Genomic DNA, 23,819 nt, shown 5'->3' with positions numbered 1-23,819 from the left:
TCCTGTGTTTCTTCGTTACTGTCGATAGTAAAAGAATCTTGATTTTTCCTATGTACCCTCTGATGTGTGAGCAGACGCATAGCGAGCGTTTCGTTAACAAATACTATTCATTACGGTAAATAGGAACATACCGTACGTACTTGTGTAGAGAGCCATCACCATGTTATTCTCGTCAGCAGCTTCGATGCGTGAAGTAGGATCGTGCAATAAATTTCGCACCTATCTGCCCTAGTTATCTTCAGAATTTTGTGGATGACATTTCTCCGAAAGTCTGACACTGCGTCGCCACCTTCACAGATTTTACACACCAGCGTGAAAAGTTCTTTTATTGCCATTTCTCCCCAATGATGTCGGCATACGTATTCGCGCTGTTTTATGCTGAGAGAGGAGGACATAGTGGCTTTGGGAAAGAGACAGATAATTAACAAACACTGTAAGACAGCAGAAAGTGATTGTGGTATAGTAAGAGCGAAGGAGATAACGACACTATGAGAGAAAGAGAGAGACACGGTGACAGTGGAACATAGCTGACATAGAAAAAGAGTGAAGAAGACAGAGCCAGTGTGAGAGGAGAAAATGGGTAAGAGCCAGTGATAATGATAGACAGAGTCTATGACAATGACAACGAGGAAGAGAGAGATCGCGGCAGTGCGGAAAGACAGCATTAGTGGGTGGGCATGAATGAGATGGTAGCAATAAGAGAGAGCAAGGGGGGCGGGGCAGTGACAATAAGGGAGAGAGTAGGAGAGAGCGAAGGAGACCATCTAAGATTTATTGCAGAACTCAGTCATTCTCCTCCCTTATTCCTGCCACCTGGACTACATTCTCCCTTAACCCATTCTCCTATTAACCAGCCCGTTCCAGTCCCACATGATTATTAGGTTTTCACCTCCTTTTACATACTGAATTTCCCGTTCAATCTCCTCACACGTTTTCTGTATCTTTTGATCTTCTGTTTGTTACCGCGGCATATAAACACTCATCCTCATAAATTAAGGATAATTGCAGAATGTGGTGCCACACAACGTGGCACTACACAAAACTGGCGCTAATAGCATAGGCACATAGGGAACACACACGGCACAGATCTGTAAGTCCACGGTATTGTTCATAAGTTGAGAAAACCGTCCCGAAAAAAACCGTCCCGAAACATATGTGCTACAAAACGCCACTATTTCCTGTGCATGTACCTCGACATCTATATGGGATATGATCACCATGCACACGTACAGAGGCCGCACAGCGGGTTGGCATACTATGGATCAGGTGGTCGAGCATCTGCTGGGGTATAGCCTCCCATTCCTGCACCAGTACCTGTCGGAGCCCCTGAAGTGCCTTAGGGGCTTGAAGACTTGCAGCGATACGTCGACCGAGAGCATCCCAGACGTGCTCGATGGGGTTTAGGTCTGGAGAACAGGTAGGTAACTCCATTCACCTGATATCTTGTGTATCAAGGTGCTCCTCTAAGATGGCAGCTCTGTGGGGCCGTGCGTTATCATCCATCAGGAGGAAGGTGGGACCTACTGCACCTCTGAAAAGGCGGACATACTGGTGCAAAATGACGTCCCGATACACCTGACCTGTTACAGTTCCTCTGTCAAATACATTCAGGGGTATACGTGCACCAATCATAATCCCACCCCACACCATCAGTCCACGACCTCCATACAGGTTCCTTTCAAGGACATTGAGGGTTGGTATCTGGTTCCTGGTTCACGCCAGAAGAAAAACCCTGCGAGAATCACTGTTCGGATAATACGTGGACGCGTCCGTGAACACACTGTTCCAATGACCATGTACTGTGGTCTTGACACCAGGCTTTACGGGCTCTCCTGTGACCAGGTGTCAGTGGAATGCACCTTGCAGGCCTCCGGGAGAATAAACCATGTCCGTTCAGTCGTCTGTAGACTGTGTGTCTAGAGACAACTGTTCCAGTGGCTGCGGTAAGGTCCCGAGCAAAGCTACCTGCAGTACTCCGTGGCCGTCTGCTGGCACTGATGGTGAGATATGTGTCTTCTTGTGGTGTTGTACACTGTGGACGTCCTCTACTGTAGCGCCTGGACTCGTTTCCTGTCTGCTGGAATCGTCGCCATATTCTTGAAATCACACTTTGTGGCACACGGAGGTCACGTGCTACGACCTGCTGTGTGTGACCATCCTCCAGTCGCCCTAGTATTCTATCTCTGATAACGTCATCAATATGTGTCCTTTGAGCCATTTTCAACACACAGTCACCATTAGCACGTCTGAAAACTTCTGCACACTTACTGGCTGCACCGTACTCTAACATGCACTAACACACCTCTGCATATGTGAACTGCTGCCAGCGCCACAGTGCGACGAACGCAGGTCAAAAGCACCGCATGGTAATACCCCGAGGTGATTTAAACCCGCAAATCGCTCACCAGAGCGTTGTTTACCATGTATTAGCATTATCCTTAATTTATGAGCATGAGTGTAGCTGAATTATTGTTTTCGGTGTTGGTTTGCTGTCGGATCTGTTGAGAACAACCCTATCCCTGAACTGTTCACAGAAGCTCACTCGCTGCCCGACTTTCCTACTGCAGTTATATCATTTTCTGCTTTTGTTGATGCTGCTACACTCATACTGACATGAAATCCTGGTCTTCTTTTAAGTGTTTCCCAATATAACTAAACAGAGTCTTTGGATTTTTCTTTTCAGTTTTTTGGCTTTTGTAACACTTTAAAACTTCTGACACTCTGCGCTCCGATTCGTAGTTCGTTGGTTATTCAATATTTTTCTCACAGTGACCTCTCCCGTTGCAGTTCTCTCCCAGACATCCGAATGGGGTAGTAATCTCTAATCTCTTGCCACTGGAGAGATCATCATGACACTCTTCCAATTACAAGCCATTAATCCAGTGGATAAACATAATCTGTTTTTAACGCAGTGGTTTTTATTGCCTTCTGCATCTTAATTACATTGATCATTGCTGATTCTTCCACCTTTTAGGGACAGTTTCCCACCCCAAGGGCAAGAGAGGGCCCTGAACCTCTTTCCACTCTTCTGTCCTCTTCGAAAGGCGTATGGAAGAGCGAGGGTTATATGTGAAGTTTTCAGCCGCCATTGCTGCTGAGGTTTGTTCAAAATTTAAGCAGTGGTTGGGTTATAACACAGAACTCTATCTATGAAACTTTCTGGCAGATTAAAACCGTGTGCCGGACCGAGAGTCGAACTCAGGATCTTCACCTTTCGCAGGCAAGTGCTCTACCAGCAGAGCTACCCAAGCACGAATCACGCGCCGTCCTCACAGCTGTACTTCTGCCAGTACCTCGTCTCTTACCTTCCAAACTTCACAGAAGCTCTTCTGCGAACTTTGCAGAAATAGCACTCCTGGAAGAAAGGACATTGCGGAGACATGGTTTATCAACAGCCTGGGGGATGTTTCCACAGTCAGATTTTCACTCTGCAGCAGAGTGTGTGCTGATATGAAACTAACTGCAAATTAAAACTGTGTACTGGACTGAGACTCTGAAAGGGTCCTGTAGTCACCTTCCATTAGTCCGGTAGCCCATTTTCACTAGCACTTTTCTTTCTTTTCCTTGTTTACCTTTTCTTATAACTCTCATAGTGGTGTGATTGAATGAATGTTGTTGTGTGTTACGCTGCTAGAGGGTGGAATAGCCTGCTGTAGAAAGTCTGCGAAAGTGATACAGATTCAGCAACAATTATACAGAATAGCCAACTCTCGTAGTGGTCAAGTAGGTAAAGAGGTTTGCGCTACTTGTGAGAAATACACCTGTGTTAGGTTCGGGGCGGAAATGACATCCTTGGGCTTTCCAGGCCACGCGGAGCGTGGAGGAGGCTGGAGATGAAAAAGGGAGGCAGTCTGCCGCCGGCACGGAAGCGTTCACAGCTGTGCTCCAGTCGAAGAAAGGTGAGTTAGACAGACCGCGTGGCGCGTTGTTACTTGGCGAGGGGAGAGCTCTTAGCTTTTGGTCTCGCTTTTCAGCTATGAAAGTTTGCTTTGCCTTGTCGCAGCAAGGAATGCAAAACTTTGGAAGATTTTTCTTTTAGTAAATTTCTATAGCAGACTTGGATCCACCGGAAGAGCGCCACACCAAGGTGTCGATAAGGAGTGGGTACTCGCTTCTGTATGAATGTCTGTTTGCCTTCAGCTGTGCCTGTATAAGCTTTCATGTTTGCAAATATTTATAGCTCTGCCGTCTCGTGAATTTTCCTGTAATGTTTTAGAAATTAATGTTATCAGGAATTGTGTACATGCCTCACAACCATATCTTAGGAATATATGACTTTATACACAATTTTCTCTTGCATTCCGAGGTTACGTTTTTGCACCTAAGCCACTCATCTCGTAGCTTTCCTGTTAGCACACCCAACGCGTTTCCTTACCCACAGGTCCACAAATGCTTTAGATTAAGTCTTATTTTCAGATGTGTTGCTGGGAGCTGACCTTCTGCACAATGTTCATGCATGTACTATTTTATTTTAATGATTGGTTCTCGTGGACAGTGCACGGGAAATACTATTAATTACATCCCATCCCCTATGAGCGACATCACGACGTACGTATTTTATGAGTTTTCGGTCTGTGATCAAATTAATTTATTTTCGACTCAGGCAAACATTTGATTAGTTGTATGGTTAGAGTGGGTGGCGACCTTAATCTTCTCACGTTCATTTCACAATCAATAAGCATTTCCATTCCCGCTCTTAACGTAATAACCCGTAGAAACAGGTTAGTTACAACTCTAACTCGGGACCTTTGCGAGTTAGAGTCTCGGTTCGGCACACAGTTTTAATATGTCAGGAAGTTTCATATCAGCCCACATTCCACTGCAGAGTGAAAATCTCATTCGAGAACTCTATTTATCATCAATGACTGGCGTCAGAAAAGTGAGGTATTCAGAAGACCGAGCTGACACCATTATTGAGCTCCGGTGTTAGCATGCTATCTCCTGCGTGTTACGAATTAAGTGTTCGGCGTGCCTTTGTAGTGCGTAGTGACATGGCAGAGAAGAAAATGAAACACCGCGTCAAATCGCTCGACAACGTGGACTGTAAAAGGAGAAACGTGACGAGACGGCGCGACGCAGCGCTATCTAGCGAGCGTCGAGTGACTGGCAGAGCGGTGGCGAGGGTAGGCACCGGCCGCTGGGAGACAATCACGTCTCACTTAGCGCCGCGGTGTCGGGGGGCGGACAGCGGCCGATGGTATCGGTAATTGGCCGGCGCCGGCTCTCTGGACCGGACAAAGTGGGCTCTAAAGAGCTCCCCGGCTAATCGCCGGCACGCATAAACAATGCTCCACACCTGGAGACAGGCGGGCACCGCACCGAAACACACTTTGTTTATTGTGCTTCGTGCCGGCCCGCCGGTCCGGTATCGAAATAACGGCCGCCATTACAGCTCACTTTATGGTGCTTTACGGGCTCTGAGCACTTAGCAGCTCCGTGTGGGCATTGCCCCTCCTCAAAAGACATGCCAAAGCAAAAACAAAAGGTTTAAGGTCAGGGAGAGCAGTAACAACGTCATTTTTAACCGCCAACCGACTCATTAAACGGGCCGATACCATCTTCACACGATACGCAGTCTCAAGGTTTTAATTATCATTTCGAATAACTGAAGTTGCATTGTCCACACAAGAAGAGAGTGATGGTACAGAAGAATGCTGAAGACTGAATCGAATTTGGGAGGAAAGAAATAATCTATGACACATCTAAACCAATAAGGACAAGTTGATGAGACACATCCGGGGCATCAACCATTCGCCAGTTTGGCAATGAAGATTGCATGGGCTAGAAACTGCAGAGTGAGTCCAAGGCATAGATAATATAGTATTGTATTGTATTGTGTGTCAACCGCGGGCCTAGAAACGACGAAGACGCTCCGTGCCCGCTGCAGCCGCAATGGTCCACAACCCCACGACGACTACTGCAGTCCACTTCAACCCTCAGCCACCCCACACCGAACCACTTTTTCAGGGTTATTGTGCCACTCCCCACTCCCTCCTCCCCCTTCCCCCCCCCCCCCCCCCTTCCTGGGGAACGTCTCCCACCAGAGAAGTGCGACCTCTATGTTTGCGTGATAGAGTAACGGTAGTGTACGCCTATGTGGAGAACTTGTTTCCGCAGCAATTGCCGACATACTGTAGCTGAGGCGAAATAAGGGGAACCAGTCCGCATTCGCCGAGGCAGATGGAAAACCCCCTAAAAACTATCTACAGACTGGCCAGCTCACCGGACCTCCACACAAGTCCGCGGGGCGGATTCGTGCCGGAGACCAGGCGCTCCTTCCCAATTCGGAAAGCAGTGTGTTACACCGCCGGCTAACCGGGCGTGCTGGATAATATAGTAAGAGGATTAAAATGGATGTAGGTTGCAGTAGTTATCGCTTAGAAGAGGAGACTTGTGGATAGACCAGGATGGAACGCTGCGTCAAACTACGAGACCAAAGCCATGGCACCAATGAGCTGTTGTATCCGAAGGTGTTCTGATACATAGTCCTAAGCACAACGTATCCTAACTAATTGCTAAATCAATACGACCAGTGATTTCACCGGAAATTTTGCTTGGTTAATTCGTCTAGCTTATAATTCTGTACGTTTCCTAGGATGTATCTGTCATCTTTCCAGTTTACGAAATTTTATCATAACCTTGTGTATCTGCTTCATTTTCTTCTCCTCCTCCTCCTCCTCCTCCTCTCTCTTGCACACACACGCACACATCACACGTTCAAAAAAGAACAGAACACCTGGAACGACGAGAGACAGGACGTTCATATTCGCAGGACATATACATTAGAAATGATTAGCATTTCAGTCACCTCAGTTCAGCATGTGCTGTCTTGGCAAGTAGGCGCAGGGTCTGCCGTGGGACCTGATAATTCGTTCATGCGTGATGGCACCGAGGTGTATTAAGACGCGAATGGCGTCCTGTGAGATAGCCATCCACCCTGCATTCGCCTGGTTCCAAAATTCTTCTGTGGTGATAGGCATCGGATCACAGCGTTTCACCATACCCCACATATTTTCGATTGGCGACGAGTCTGGTTGTCTTGCAGAGTCGGGTGATCTGGCTGGCCCGGACCCACCAAGAAGACACGTGTTCGTGCAGCAACATGTGGTCGCCCCTTGTCTTGCTGACAAATGGCGTCTGTGGAGATGGGCAGGAAGGTCATGGCTACGCGTTGCTGAATGTCATTCTAGTTGGTCAAATTTCTCATAGTGGCCTGGACATGCACCACCTGTGATTTGCGGCTGTACCCAGTATCATCCCACACCATAATGTTTGAGTTGGCGCTGTATGTCTGCTGCGAATCTAGTAATTGTGATACAGCTTACCTGTTTGCGGCGAACCAAAATGCGGCCATCATTTTCAAACCAAATGAACCTAAGTTCATCCGAGAAAACAATCTGATGCTAATCCTGTCCCAATTACTTCGTTCCATAAGCCATTGCCGTCTGGCATGTTTCTGCACACCGTGCGGTAGCGTTCTCGCTTCCCACTCCCGGGTTCCCGGGTTCGATTCCCCGCGGGGTTAGGGATTTTCTCTGCCTCGTGATGGCTGGATGTTGTGTGATGTCCTTAGGTTAGTTAGGTTTAAGTAGTTCTAAGTTCTAGGGGACTGATGACCATAGACGTTAAGTCCCATAGTGCTCAGAGCCGTTTGAACCATTTGTTTCTGCACATTCGTCAAAAGAAGTGGAGAAGTGTATGACGTGCACGTAACCCATACCGTAGTAAACGGCAACGGGCTGTCACCCAGTTTGTGTACAACATGTTACACTGTTGCTCCAGAGAAGAGGAGGACCCAGATCTGTCCTGCAAAGCCATTCGGGTGAGGTGTTGGTCTATTTGGCGGGTGGTTTGGGTGATGCGATCTGGCCCGTCTCGTCGTGTTCTACGGCCTTCTGTGAAGAATTCTGCACCCACTCATTGCACTGCCGAAACACTTTGACCCACACAAGGAGGAATATCCCTTACGATTACATCACATTCTCTCATGCAGATATTGTCCCCTCTTTCAAACTCACAGATTTGACAGTACGGTCCCTGTATACGTCTGCGAGGCATCCTGCTCGTTTGCTCAAGTAACATTGATCTACTACCTTCGGTTTATAGTGACAGCGAAAGCCGCAGTCACATTTTACCGGTAGATGCTGTTGCGCCGCGATGTCAATGTTGACCTTGACCCCGTGGGCCAACATAGTTCAAATGCTAATCATTTCTGCAGAAAATACGAATGTAAATATCCTGTGAATATGAACGCCCTAACTTTCGTCGTTCTTTGTTAACGTGAGTGTACATAAGCGTTTTTTTTTCGACAGTCTCCTTACGTCAAATGTAAGATTGTTGTACGCGAGCACATCGTACTACACCCATCTGCCATGTCTACTCAGTTTGGTTTGTTATTCGTATTTAAGTTACTCCAGCCTGAATCAGTGTTGATACCCTACACAATTACGTGGATTTTCGAGTCTACAAATTTCGGACGTGTGATGATGGTGAAGGGACGATGTGAGGATGGACAGGGGAGCTTCCTCCCTTCCTTGCTTTGAAAGTTGTCTCTCTAATGCTAGCAGAGTGGCTTTCAAGCACTCTGAGATATATCGTATGGTCCTCTCTGTTTTCCGCTGTGAAGTTCCGTGTCTTGAGATTCACTCAGACTCAGAAGTAGTGTGCAGCATCCGTGTGGCAAAACGGAGTGAGAGGCAGTCTACTTGGTTTCGTCTAACTCGCCTTCAGATGGGCGAGCACGCCGACTGCGGCACAACAGGTGCATGGCTCCTTTCATGCGGCTAAGCCCGTCGGCACACGGTCCGTGCATTCTAACGTTGTGTGTTGAGCGCGCCGGGTTTCTGACGTCATACCACCGAAAAAGGACGTTGGGGAGCCTCTCCGAACGCGCAAGGCAATATCTAGCACGTCAGATATTCTGAAAGTGCGTTTTTACTACTGACATAGAAGGACACCTCTTACGTCAGATGACGGCATCTCTCTACAATACATATTGGCTTTCAGTTGAAGCCCATATGTACAAACGCCGTTCCTATAAGCATCAGCACATTGAGTATCTCTCGAGAACCCATTGTTAATTGTACGATCTCTTGTAATACAATGACGGGAAACATCAAATTGGTGGTTAAAGAATTATCAACGATTAAAGCTTTCAGGGGATGGTAAGGTGCAAAAACTGATCAAAAATCAGCCATGGTTCTCGTAGCCTAATGAGTAGGGGTAGAGAACTGCAAAGTAACGGCTGTGTCGCTGATTCGCATTTCAGTGGATGAAAATATTTTTTAGACTAACATTCACGTTATCTAACCGGTTTCTATATTGTCTTATTAGTTTTATGGAACTATTGCCTATAAAATTCGATGTCATATAAATGTAAGTTGGCTCTTTCTGACGAGTGAGGTTCTTTTCTATTGGCTTTATCAATAAGATACCCTGCACAACATGCAGTAAGATATTTTGCTGTTTCTTGTATCACGTTTTGTATATCGCATGTTGCAGAGACTCTGCTACTGAATACGAACACTGATAAAGTAAGAATAAACTTAGGGGTTTATTAAAAATTGAGAATGAAATAATGTAATCATATGTGGCGAACAACTTAAATTTGCACCGCACTATTTTTTAATGGTAGGATGTTGTAAGCCGATGTTTGTACTGACTGGCCATCGACTTTCCTCTACGCCTCTTAACATGTTCATGGATACTGGACTCTTTATTTGTGCATACAGAACAAGATGATTAGCATACGGACAATGGAAGAAATGTGCGTCTTAATGGAGCTACCATAGGAAGTTTACAGTCCAGGATCAGACATGCGCCTCCAGTGCACTATTCGGAACTTCTAGTGGAACGTTCAGCGTGTCATGTTTGAACTCATCTATATTGCACTGATCACATTGTGTATTGTAACTAGGCTATTCTTTCCCCTACAATGGCGGATGTAATGAATCATATCTTTGAAAACTGAATCACCTAAATAGAAAAGAGAGACTAGTGCAATTTAATGGCAACATAATATTTATCTGCTTTCATCTGCTGTATTCTTGAAATTGTAATTTTTTTGTTATGTTATTTAATATACTATTATTATTATTCTATATCATGATATATAATTATTATTATTATTGCTGTTATTATTATTATTATTATTATTATTATTATATCGTTTATTACATTTATTTGTTATATTGTAATTCATTTATTCTGATTATTGGCTGAAGAATCAAAGTTGAGGTTTCAATAATCCTTAGTTTATTGTCTTTATCCCAATAGATTTCACAGTTCCATTTTGGACATTTTGCTTTGAGCTGTACGTGATACATTTTCGTCTTAAATTTTGCGTTAAAATTGCTTTCTATAAGACCTCTCTCTCTGAGTTACTTTATAAACATATTATCAGCAATTCTGGTAACAAAATAACATAAATGAATACAACATTTATACTGTGAAACTGATCGACAACATATTTTCTCTGCCTCGTGATGACTGGGTGTTGTGTGATGTCCTTAGGTTAGTTAGGTTTAAGTAGTTCTACGTTCTAGGGGACTGATGACCATAGATGTTAAGTCCCATAGTGCTCAGAGCCATTTGAACCATTTTTTTGAAATTTTATTAAAAAAATAACTCTCCAATCATTTATTTTCCTTTCATTTTTAATAGAATTTCTTAATGATTTACCACATTTTGTTTCGATTAACATCACACTGGTAATGACTAAGATCCTTTTCAAACATTTTAAATTTCAGGATAATAACTAGCGACCTGTTCCGGCTTCTGGCGATCTACGACCGACAACTTGCCTAGCATAAAAGTATCAAATTACAGGGTGTTTATAAATGAATATCGAAGTTTTAACGATTTGTAATATTTGTTACATTAAACTTACAGTTATAAATGATATGTGAAATGAAAGAGCAACTCAAACAATTTTACCAAGAACCTTATAAATGTATATAAATGCATAACGAAGTACGAGCTTGGTTGAACTTCACTGTACCCAAGCGCTGGATAGGCCGCAAGGCGCCCAATGACAAGGCTTGCTTTGCATGGCCTCCACGTTAACCCGATCTAACGCCATGCGACTTTTTCCTTTGGGGCTTCATCAATGATCGTGTGTACGTGCCTCCGCTACTCCGTTACCAGCAGAGCTCCTTGAATTAAGAAACCGCATTGAAGCAGCTGTTGCTACAATCACTGAAGACACAATTATCAACGTTGGGAAGAACACGGCTATACACGTGATGTGTGCCGTGTGACAAATGGTGTTCACATTGAACATTTATAAGATACTCGGTTAAATTGTTTGAGTTGCTCTTTCATTTGACATTTCATTTATAACTGTAAGTTTAATATAATAAATATTATAAAGCGTTAAAACCCCGATATTTATTTATAAACACCCAGTACATACACAAACCTTGTTCCCGAATGAGATGATACCTCTGCTGGTGACCACTTTTGCCGACTAACAGATCCAGCGACCCAGGGCGCTGGGAAATTTGGACCTTGCGCACTAGCGTCAAAGATGCATTGTGTAAATACACACGGGGTAGCCTGGTGAATTCCTTCGGCCCACTTAAAAATGGACACTTCTTGCGAAGAGCCTGGCGGACAACCCAAAACGTGCAGATAATTGTGTATTCCTGCAGGCAAAAAGGTAGGGGTAGACAGAAAAGCGACTGAAATGTACAGCCGGAGGCACGTTAGCAGCAGCAGCAGCGGTTTCTGCCTGCTTTAGAAAGCGAGACATCTGCCGATAATTGATGGTCACCTGTAGGCCCTGGGACGGAGCACAGGCACAAAACGCAAAGAATTCACACAGGGGAGGCGTGTGAAATTAACTAACAGCGAAGAAGTCAGCCTGTTTAGGAAAAAGAAGTCTTCTGGAGGGTTTGCTTACAAATCACAAACGCCAGTAAATCATTATAAGAATAGGAGACTGTCCCGGCATTACGCAGAGATAGCCGTTGCAAAGAAGTATGTGGCTGCTTTCAAGACAATTAATAAACTCATAAAAACATCAAAACAATGTCCGACCAACGCTGGGAACAACCTTGACAGTGAAAAGGAGAGAAAAACGCCAATTCACGAGTCACACACCAGCCCACGCAAGGCAGCTCCACCCTGCACTGAAAGAAGAGATGGTATTGACGACGATCTGTCGTTGGACAGCACTGCAAATTTAGTCCGCCATTGACAACTCCTAGAGGAGGAAAAATTCGAAGAGGCTGAGCTAGCAAAGTGTAGGCGAAGTCGGTGAGACAGCGCAAAAGCAATAGGACATGGGGGCTCTCCCATCCGTCGCCTATTTAGCCTGATGACTGAATTTGTCTTGACTCCCATTCTGAAGTCCATTGTCACTGTGTGACTTATTATCTTCCTGTTGCATGTCAAATTGACGTATCCATCTAGTTCAGTGCTTAACAATGCAGCACTCAACTGAGCAGAAAATTTCCTTGCCTAACTAATATCCGCCTTCCGACACCGCGATACTGCTGCTTCGGCCCCGAAAAAGAAAACAGAAATATTAAATTGTTCGTGTCAACTGTATTCACTCCGAGGATACTACCGTAAAAAATGGTTCAAATGGCTTTGAGTACTATGGGACTTAACACCAGAGGTCATCAGTCCCCTAGAACTTAGAACTACTTGAACCTAACTAACCTAAGGACATCACACACATCCATGCCCGAGGCGGGATTCGAACCTGCGACCGTAGCGGTCATGAGGTTCCAGACTGAAGCGCTTAGAACCGCACGGCCACACCGCCCAGTCTACCATAAAAGTCTCACAGAAGAGTAATACTGATATACGGGCCACTGCTCTATCAATGTGGATTCTTGTCTTGCTGCAAATAAATCTATATTCTGACACATGGTACGTAAAATGCTTGTACCATCCGGGACGACCGGGGGCACAATGTGTCATCCCTCTGCGGCGATAGTAAAAGCGGTGTGATGAAATTTTACACGCCGCTCAGTATGGCCGTCGTGAACCAATCGTTTGCATCCTCTCATGACAGTTGTCGTATCCGGCACCTACACTGTGCAATTCAACTAAAAGGTCATTTTGTCGAAACCGTTTAAATGTCTCTCATTGCTACACAGAATTTTGAAATTTGGTTCAAAAGTGCTTACAACCTTCCTCTGTAAGCCATAGTGCCCTGAGATGTCAGCCTAGGGCTCGGTGACGCTTCAAACAACAAGGTGTCGACACTTGCGGAAAAAAAATACAACAGAACTCAGCGGATCATATGAGGTATAAGATGGGCTAATGAAGTCACATTAGCACCAAAATTCGGTACATTTCTGCTCAGAGCTGCTGTGGACGTGTCAATCGATAGCAATGGCGTCATACCTCCTCTTATCCACATTTCATCCATTCTTCAGACGGCTCTGCGGTGGAGGTCACAACTGAAACGCCGAGCGTCGAAATCACGATGTTGTTCGAGGAAAACACATCGCCACTCCTAATCAGCACTAACAGCTTTCAGCAGTGGGTTGCATAAAAAATGCGTCAATGAAACCACCATCTTTTCTTGTGGCGTTGATTCCCATACATTTCGTGGTCGAACCACGGGTGTAGCTTTAAAAACCATCCGAAGGAATCTGAACGATGTCCAGAACAGAAAACGGCGCTTATACATTTTCAGCTCCTCTGTTTCAGACCACCCTGTGGAATGATTAAAGGGGGCGGATGCAACTTTGACAAACGTGAGAATCAAACGGCAAACGGGTCCCTCTAACGTCCTTAGTTTCCCAACACCCAACACCCTCTGTGTCACCCATACATCTTTGTCGAGTACATGTACCTGTACCGACAGAACTCACGACATACTCCAACCCGCCTGCAGGCAAGCAACCTCCTGACAGCCCTACGATTCACCATGAAAGTTAGAAGGTGCTAGAGCAGCAACGTAACCTGCCTACAGTTGCCTGGGACTCCGTGAAGAATTGTCTCTGTACAGGTTCATTTTTAAAGTGATCAACCAAGGTGTGCATGTGGTGCTATTGATGGTGCTGTAAAACTGCGTGGTGTTAGAGGAACCCTTTGCCGCTGTATTCACTCATGTGTTAATGTCACGCACCCCCCTACCCTCAACCTCCCCCCCTCCCCACACGTGATAACGCCATAGAGCAGTGCGAAACGGTTAAGACCGAAAAACCGTAAGCACCCTTTACTGGCTGGGATCACGTTCAGATTTCGTCGAATCGTTTTGAACGTTCGCTAGTGATTGCACCCTGCAATGCAGTGCAAAAACTTCAGCTGCAATCACGTTCAGTGAGATTGGTGGCCCACGATGTCCTTAGAGAATAGTTTAATCATCCAGGGGTTGTCAGCCTTGACCAAGATTTTCAAGAAGTTGGTCCTGTTGCTCATTACGTGTGGGAATCGTCGCCCAAAGGGAAGGGGCTGGTTTCAGTGACACTCGAAATCAGACTGTTCAAACTCCTTCGACTAAATTTCAAAATCGTCCAAACCAGTTGAGGGCTTTTCGTGTTGATTCTCAGCGGTGGCGTGTTTGCCTCGGCCTCCCACAAGAAAACCACGATATTTTAACTCCGGACGTCGAGGTTCTGACCTCCATAGCACAGGCGTCAAAAGCAGGGGTTAAATCTGGGTAAGAGAGGGCGTGACGACCTTACAGTGGAATCGGACAGAACTGTGGCGAATTTTGGTGTCAATGTGACATCATTAGCCAACCTTACACCTCACATTAACTTCTGAGCTCCGACCTCTTTCTCGCATTTGTCAGCACCTTTCTGTTTGAAGCGGCTGCGGCCGATCGTGGCGTCGTAGAGCGCCATGCTTTTGCAGCATTAATGAGGAAGATTGTATTGACGTAAATTTAAAACGTCTACTTCGAAATGGGGGCAATTAAGGTTTTTAAAAGAAGTGATTGCCTTATTGTATTGCACAGCATAAATTGTGGGCCGCTTAAGTGCTTTCTCGTTAGGACACGATCCTGCAACTGTTGTACTTCGACACGTGGTGTTGCCGTTTCTCTTTCTTAGACGAGACATAACGCGATTTTCTCATTAACAATCAATACACACATGCGAAATCGCTGCGTAATCTTTCTTACATACAGACTTCAGAGGGCGTTATCGATTCCTACTTTCTGCGGTTGTAGTGCACTACATCCCTTTTTGTTGTTCGTTTCACGTAGCTTTCATATTATTGCAGTTTTACCAGCTAATGTGTATAATGTAGTCTGAATTCTGAAACATAAGACGTTTCTTTCTCTGCACACATGACCACATGGTACTAAGAATAAGAGTTGGACGACGGTTCGTGCACTTAATGTACGACCGCGTCAAGACTTGGACACGACCGTGGCGGCGTGCGTGCTATCAACGTGTCCCACATGTGAGCCGGAAACTGGCAGGCTACCGCTTATCGTTAAGCAATTTCGACGACCAGCTATTACCAAGCAGCGCCGAGGCACGTTCGAACTGAACTCCCAGCAGTGTACGTAGCATTCACACACTTTCAGTTTGCACGCTCTGACATTAGATCTGAAGTCCGCCTCGTCTCAGGCACCTAAGATGTCTCATACGAAAAAAAGAGGCCCTTTCCATCAATATTACATTCAGATTCCCACGGAATATTGATGGCCTCGTTAAAAATAACTCTCTGACGTATTTTAGAATGATTCCGTATCACAATCGGTAAAAACGGAACCATTATATGATCGCTTTGTTTCCGCCCGTCCGTTTGTTAAAACGTTTCTCAGGAGTACGTAGCGGTATTAAGTTGAAATGTATGTCAAATATTGAGTTGTACGGAACCTTGGCGTTGTAAAACATTTAAGCTTATATGAAAATCCAGTCAAAAAATACTGCCATTGACACTGAGGTGATAAAAGTCATGGGACAGTGACATGCACATATACATATGGCGGTTGTGTCGCGCACACAACGTATATAAGACAGTGCATTGAAGGAGCTATCATTTGTACTCAGATGATTCATGTGAAAATGATTCCGACGTGATTATGGCTGCACAACAGGAATCAACAAACTTTTAACGCGGAATGGAAGCTGGAGCTAAGCGCATGAGACATTAAATTTCGAAATTTTCCGAGTTCCGCAGTGTCAAGAGTGTGTCGAGAATACCGAATTTCGGGCATTACGTCTAATTACGGGCATCGCAGAGGCAAACCGCGTTCATTGAACGACCGTTAATAACTGTATTATCGTAGAGTTGTCAGAGTGCGTGAAATAGCGGTACAAATCAATGCGGGACGTACGACTAACATATCCGTTTGGACAGCGCTGTGAAATTTGGTGTCAATGGGCTACAGCAGCAGACGGCCGACACTAGTGCTTTTGCCAACAGCACGTCTCCAGCAGCGCCTCTCCTGGACTGGTTGCCGTAGCGGTTGCTCCATAGACGGCTCGAAAATCGTGGCCTTGTCAGATGAATGTCGATTTTATTTGGTAACAGCCTATGGTAGGTTTCGAGTACGGCTCACACCCAACAAGCCATGAACCCAAGTTGTCAACAACACACTGTGCAAACTGCTGGTGGCTCCATAATTGTGCGAGCTGTGTTTACATGGAATGGAATGGGCCATCTGATCCAACTGAACTGATCTTTGACATAAATGACTCGGTTCGGCTACTTTGAGACCATTTGTAGCCATTCATGGACTTAATATTCTCAAACAAAGCTGTCTTGTCATCGGCCTATAATTGTTCGCGATTAGCCGGCCGGTGTGGGGGTGCGGTTCTAGGCGTTTCATTCTGGAACCGCGTGACCGCTACGGTCGCCGGTTTGAATCCTGCCTCGGGCATGGATGTGTGTGATGTCCTTAGGTTAGTTAGGTTTAAGTAGTTCTAAGTTCTAGGGGACTGATGACCACAGATGTTAAGTCCCATAGTGCTCAGAGCCATTTGAACCATTTTGTTTGGTTCGCGATTCTGGACAATTCGAAGGAATGATTTGGACCACTCGTATCGGTCGATGTGAATTCCATCCAACACTTATGGGATATTATCGAGAGGTCAGTTCGTGCAAAACACCTTGCACCGCCAACACTTTCGCAATTACGAACGCCTACAGAAGCTGCATAGCACAGTATTTCTTCAGGAGACTTCCGGTGACTTGTTGAGTCCGTGCCACGTCGAATAGCTGCCCTACTCCGGACAAAACGGCGTCGGACACGATATTAGGAGATATCCCATGACTTTTTTCACAGCGTAGAGGCTCATTAATGATGACAGGAAACACAGGACTTCTGCTGATGGTAAATATTTTGACTCAAAGACACTTATCTCAACCTATAGGTTTTGTACAAAACGCTCAGAATGCGAGTCCTACTCGATCGGTTTTTATTAATGTTTGCTTTATTTCCATCTACGAAGCTTTAAACTCAGGATTTCCCCTCAAAGAAAAATCTGTCGCTAGACAGACAGTCATCGCCGGGTTCCTTACGTAATGCAGTGCAATATCCCGAAATGACGCGATCATCATAAAAGAAATCAGCAGTTCCTCGAAAATGGCGAGAACCGCTAGAATCCGCTGAAAATTGGAACGATTTCTCCTTCACCCATCAGTCTTGACAATAAAGATCCTCATTCGTGTCTGCAGGCAGGACGAGGAACCTCTCAAGAGCGAAGCCGTCATCTTTAATTGTCAGGGGCGTTCGGATATTCAGTTACAAATTCCAGGACTTGTAAAATGGAGTAGGAACCTATCTCCAGAATCTTCATCAAACGACTATACAGAGCGTCAGAGTTATAACGCCGGCGTCTATAAATGTATGTCATATTATGTTATGTTATGTTATGGTAAGCGGGGTCCTAGAAACGACGGAGAGGCTCCGTTCCCGCCGCAACCGCAGTGGTCCACAACCCCACGACGACTATCGGAGTCCACCTCACCCCTCCGCCTCCCCACACCGAACCCAGGGTTATTGTGCGGTTCGGCCCCCGGTGGACCCGCCAGGGAACGTCTCGCACCAGACGAGTGTAACCCCTATGTTTGCGTGGTAGAGTAAATGTAGTGTAAGCGTACGTGGAGAACATGTTTGCGCAGCAGTGTAGCTGAGGCGGAATAAGGGGAACCTGCCCGAATTTGCCGAGGCAAATGGAAAACCGCCTAAAAACCATCCACAGACTGGCCGGCTCACCGGACCTCGACACAAATCTGCCTGCCGGATTCGTGCCTGGGATCGGCGCTCCTTCTCGCCCGGAAAGCTGCGCGTTAGATCGCACGACCAACCGGGCGGGCGTAATGCATGTATAAAGAGGGTGATTACGTGATGATGTAACAAAATTTCAGCGATGATGGAGAGGCATAAATGGTTTAATTCGAAGTAACGGTCCCTGCATCGGAAGCGAAATCGTCGAAACTTATAACCGAAAACAGCTCAAATACCTCTGACAGTGGAACACATGTCCCGATACTGTTGTTGCTAAGACTTTAGGATGTGTTAGTATGGACCAAAACAAGAAACAATGCCCAGTAAACATGGGCTCTAACGTGCATATGTGAGCAGTTACGAGCACTTGTTCATCTTCGCTAATGAAAAACACATCTCTATTGAATAACTGCTCATAGATCTTAAGGAATGGATTTTCAGCCCAAGTTTACTGGACATTTGTTCCTGTTTTGGTCACCTCTGAAAGCTGCCTGCCTGACAGTCTTAGCAACAGCAGTACCTGTATATCTATTCCACTGCCAGAGGTATCAGAACGGTTTTCGCTTCTAAGTTGCTACTCATTCGTTTCCGGTACAGGGGTCCTTAACCAAAGTTGATAAGTTTGTCCGCTTCCATCACTGTTGAAAGTTTGTAACATCATCACAGAGTCACGCTGTATGTCCACATACACTCCTGGAAATTGAAATAAGAACACCGTGAATTCATTGTCCCAGGAAGGGGAAACTTTATTGACACATTCCTGGGGTCAGATACATCACATGACCACATTGACAGAGCCACAGGCACATAGACACAGGCAACAGAGCATGCACAATGTCGGCACTAGTACAGTGTATATCCACCTTTCGCAGCAATGCAGGCTGCTATTCTCCCATGGAGACGATCGTAGAGATGCTGGATGTAGTCCTGTGGAACGGCTTGCCATGCCATTTCCACCTGGCGCCTCAGTTGGATCAGCGTTCGTGCTGAACGTGCAGACCGCGTGAGACGATGCTTCATCCAGTCCCAAACATGCTCAATGGGGGACAGATCCGGAGATCTTGCTGGCCAGGGTAGTTGACTTACACCTTCTAGAGCACGTTGGGTGGCACGGGATACATGCGGACGTGCATTGTCCTGTTGGAACAGCAAGTTCCCTTGCCGGTCTAGGAATGGTAGAACGATGGGTTCGATGACGGTTTGGATGTACCGTGCACTATTCAGTGTCCCCTCGACGATCACCAGAGGTGTACGGCCAGTGTAGGAGATCGCTCCCCACACCATGATGCCGGGTGTTGGCCCTGTGTGCCTCGGTCGTATGCAGTCCTGATTGTGGCGCTCACCTGCACGGCACCAAACACGCATATGACCATCTTTGGCACCAAGGCAGAAGCGACTCTCATCGCTGAAGACGACACGTCTCCATTCGTCCCTCCATTCACCCCTGTCGCGACACCACTGGAGGCGGTCTGCACGATGTTGCGGCGTGAGCGGAAGACGGCCTAACGGCGTGCTGGACCGTAGCCCAGCTTCATGGAAACGGTTGCGAATGGTCCTCGCCCATACCCCAGAAGCAACAGTGTCCCTAATTTGCTGGGAAGTGGTGGTGCGGTCCCCTACGGCACTGCGTAGGATCCTACGGTCTTGGCGTGCATCCGTGCGTCGCTGCGGTCCGGTCTCAGGTCGACGGACACGTGCACCTTCCGCCGACCACTGGCGACAACATCGATGCACTGTGGAGACCTCACGCCCCACGTGTTGAGCAATTCGGCGATACGTCCACCCGGCCTCCCGCATACCCACTATACGCCCTCGCTCAAAGTCCGTCAACTGCACATACGGTTCACGTCCACGCTGTCGCGGCATGCTACCAGTGTAAAGACTGCGATGGAGCTCCGTATGCCACGGCAAACTGGCTGACACTGACGGCGGCGGTGCACAAATGCTGCGCAGCTAGCGCCATTCGACGGCCAACACCGCGGTTCCTGGTGTGTCCGCTGTGCCGTGCGTGTGATCATTGCTTGTACAGCCCTCTCGCAGTATCTGGAGCAAATATGGTGGGTCTGACACACCGGTGTCAATGTGTTCTTTTTTCCATTTCCAGGAGTGTATTAACAGGCGCCGGCGTCTAAAGCTCTGACCCTCTGTGGCATCGTTTGCTCTCGTTTCCGGGCAAGGGTTGCTACTCAGAACGTTATTTACTCACTCCCCTCTACAAATGCTTCAAATTATTAACGGGAATTTCCGAACACCCTACATATCCCAACATGTAGAATTTAGCTGTTTTCTTCTCAGCAGTTGGCAGGAAACCTATTTTGCAACATCAGAAGCTTACTTAGGAGAGGACCTCCAGAACTCTAGAACGCAGTTATAGCAATAGCCTCGAAGTAGTTGTTGCCTAGACTCCCGCTACAGTGTCTCTGTTCGTTACCTTGGAGAAAGATGTGTAATAATGCCCTCATAAAGAGCCACCGCTTTAATACGACGGAAGTAATTGTTTCGGACAGGAGCGTTGTAGCCGCCTTCCGGATGCTGCTCCCTCCCTTTTCTTCCTTTTTATCTCCACTATCGAGTTCTGATGTCTATATTTATCGCTCTCGGCTATTTCTGATCATTCTGTATTAGCTCGAAAATCTTCTCCAACATTAGCTTCAGCGTAGCAGCTAAATTTATCTTCTAGAATACCGGATGCTGTCCGCCACTGTGTTGCCACTACCTGTTTAGTAATTTATTAAGAATATTCGCTTCCTCTTAAGTGTCGGTGTTTTTCTTACAGTTGTATGCAGTGAACTGAGGCTGCAAACGGTACTTATGTGAAGGTTGTCCTCGGGAATGTGAAAAAATTCTGGTTCTAGTGTACGATTATCGTAATAACGATTTTCTTTGCGCGTTGTAAAGGTTTCCCATCTCCTTGGCCTTTTAAGTAACCACTTTACAACCCACTACAAGAAAGGACGAATTAGATTGCCTTGCACAGTCTATAGAGAGACAGGAAATCACAATCAGTGTTTTCAAGTAGGAGCCACTAGGTACTCCTCTCACTTACTACCAGGCAAAAAAGCAATAAACCGATTCTTTCCACGGTTATCTTATGTAGCAGCTGTTACGTTTAAGTGAAGCTTATTGCAGCTCAAGAGTATTTTGTAACAGAAACGTTTAACTTTTGTATATAAAACTTAATCAGTTGTCAGTCTGAAAATATAGTATTCAGACTATAAGTTCACATCGTCATATTTATAAACTAAAAACTGCATTTCCTCATAAATTTGGCCTAGAATTGGCTTACGGTATTTTTTGTCTTTGTGTATATGTTCCTAAGTCCACTGCTTTTTCCTTCGTGGTTAGCGGAGACTGAAATCGATAAAATGCTGGTGGCACATTTACTTCTCGTAATTTTGCTGCTTTTATGAACCAACTTTCGTACTTTCGTTTTTTTTTTTCTCACTTCACCTCACTTTTATAAACTTCACATGAGAAACAGTTCTGCTCATTCTTATGCGATTCACTAAGCACTCTATTTTTTTCCGTGTCGGTTGCAATTATTGCTAATTTGATAAATGTAAGTATATTGTTACTACTTCTTTGTATCCTTTCGTAGTTACACACACACACACATACATAAGCAGATGTTTCAGATGCTCTGCAGAGAGGTGAGTGGGGATGGGACGAGTTTGGTGCAGAGGGGAAAGGAGCGGTGATTTTAGGGAAATCAGTTCGTAGGAGACAGTAGTGGGGAAAGGTAAATGAATTGGAGGAGTGGAAGGAAGAGGGGGGGGGGGGGGGTGACGGTAGTGAACGCTTGATTTGTCTGTATTTAATATTATACCATGTAGTTTATTAATTTAAAAAGTGTGTGATCTGTCAAGTGTGTCTGATAATTTAAGATTTGTTTCTTTTCTGTTACGGTTTTATGAATGCGTTAGTTCCTTGTATTGTGAGAAGGAGTTGTTCCATGTTTATTCCTATGTTTTCCACGGATGTATCTCTGATAGTAATTTTAACTGAGGTGACAAAAGTCATGATTTACCGCTTAGTATCCTGTCGAAGATCCTTTTGCCCAGCATGGGGCAGCAATTAGGCGTGGCATCGACTCCACATGTTGTTGGAAATCACTTGCAGAAATATTGAGACATGCTGCCCCTATAGCCGTCCATAATTGCGAAAGTGTTGTCGGTGCAGGAATTTGTTCACGAACTAACCTTTCCATTATGTTCTTCAAACCAGTCACGACAAATTGTCGCACAGTGGCATGACGCATTGCCATATAGGTACAAATGAGAGAAGTAGGCTTTTTCGGAGGGTCTGACTTGAAGTGTGTGCCTGCTTAGTTTCTTCAGATCTCCATGACACTCCCCCAACCTGCGACCATGCTTGGTACCCTTTTTCGTATAAGTTCAGTATACCCTGTTAAACCTATTTCGTACGCGTCACATACTCTTAGGCAGCCTTCTGGGATATGTTTCACAACTGCTTTGTAAACAACCTTCTTTGTAGACTGATTGTCTTTCCCCAGTATTCTACCAATGAACAGAAATCTGTGATGAGCTTTACAATATGATATTTCTACACTACAAATTGGTACCCCAGGCAAACGTCTGTTAGATTTTCCGTGGTTCACGAAAACAATTCAGGCTGAAATCGGAGACATACCTCCCCGATTGTCCGACTGATATTTTCAGTCTGCATTTAATTTAGTAAACAGTCTTACAGATGTTAAGATTCCAAAACGAGCAAAACTAGTCGCTTTTGTGGTATACAGCATGTTCTCAAGCGTTCCTGCGTAAGACTGTATAGACTTTTGCGTGGCAATCACTGTATTTTCGCAGCATTAATTCAGAAGAACAGCTGAAAATAGCAGAGATTTAGTGCAAGTCATGAGAGTGAACTACTGTCAAAACGTGTGTATTGCTACACACATGGCAATGACATTCTCTGTATGTTGATATGTTCCTGAAAAATATAAACCAGTGGTATAGTAATAACATAAATGTATGCACATAGAAAGTTCCACCATTAATTTCCTAGACATAAACTTCCAGACGAAAACCAGTAACCGTAAATTTAAAAACTATCGGAAAGACTGCTTTACTAACACATTCATCCCAGTTTCAAAAATGGTTCAAATGGCTCTGAGCACTATGGGACTTAACATCTATGGTCATCAGTCCCCTAGAACTTAGAACTACTTAAACCTAACTAACCTAAAGACATCACACAACACCCAGCCATCACGAGGCAGAGAAAATTCCTGACCCCTCCGGGAATCGAACCCGGGACCCCCGGCGTGGGAAGCGAGAACGCTACCTCACGACCACGAGATGCGGGCTCCGAGTTTTTCCTCAACATCCTACAGCCTAAAAACAAGCAGCATTCTACCACATGATCAATTGCCTTCTTTCTATCCCAATGTCCCAAAAAGGCTATGGCGAGGTATTTCATACACTACTTTGAATATAAAATTATTCACATCACTCTCAATAAATATTTCATTAAGGAAGTCACGTCCCTACTGTACTCAGTGAAAAATGTAGATAGACTAAACAGGAGAAAGTGCAGTTGTGGAGTTGCATACCATTACAAAATTGTTAATTTCGTACTTTCATGTACCTATATGCACTCATCTGAGAACAAACCACGTTGATCACGATCTTTGGTGATGTTGTTACGT

Source organism: Schistocerca gregaria, chromosome 7, assembly GCF_023897955.1.
Source record: "Schistocerca gregaria isolate iqSchGreg1 chromosome 7, iqSchGreg1.2, whole genome shotgun sequence".
Lineage (NCBI taxonomy): Eukaryota > Metazoa > Arthropoda > Insecta > Orthoptera > Acrididae > Schistocerca > Schistocerca gregaria.
The sequence above is the reverse complement of the archived record's forward strand: the minus strand, read 5'-3'. Positions refer to the sequence as shown.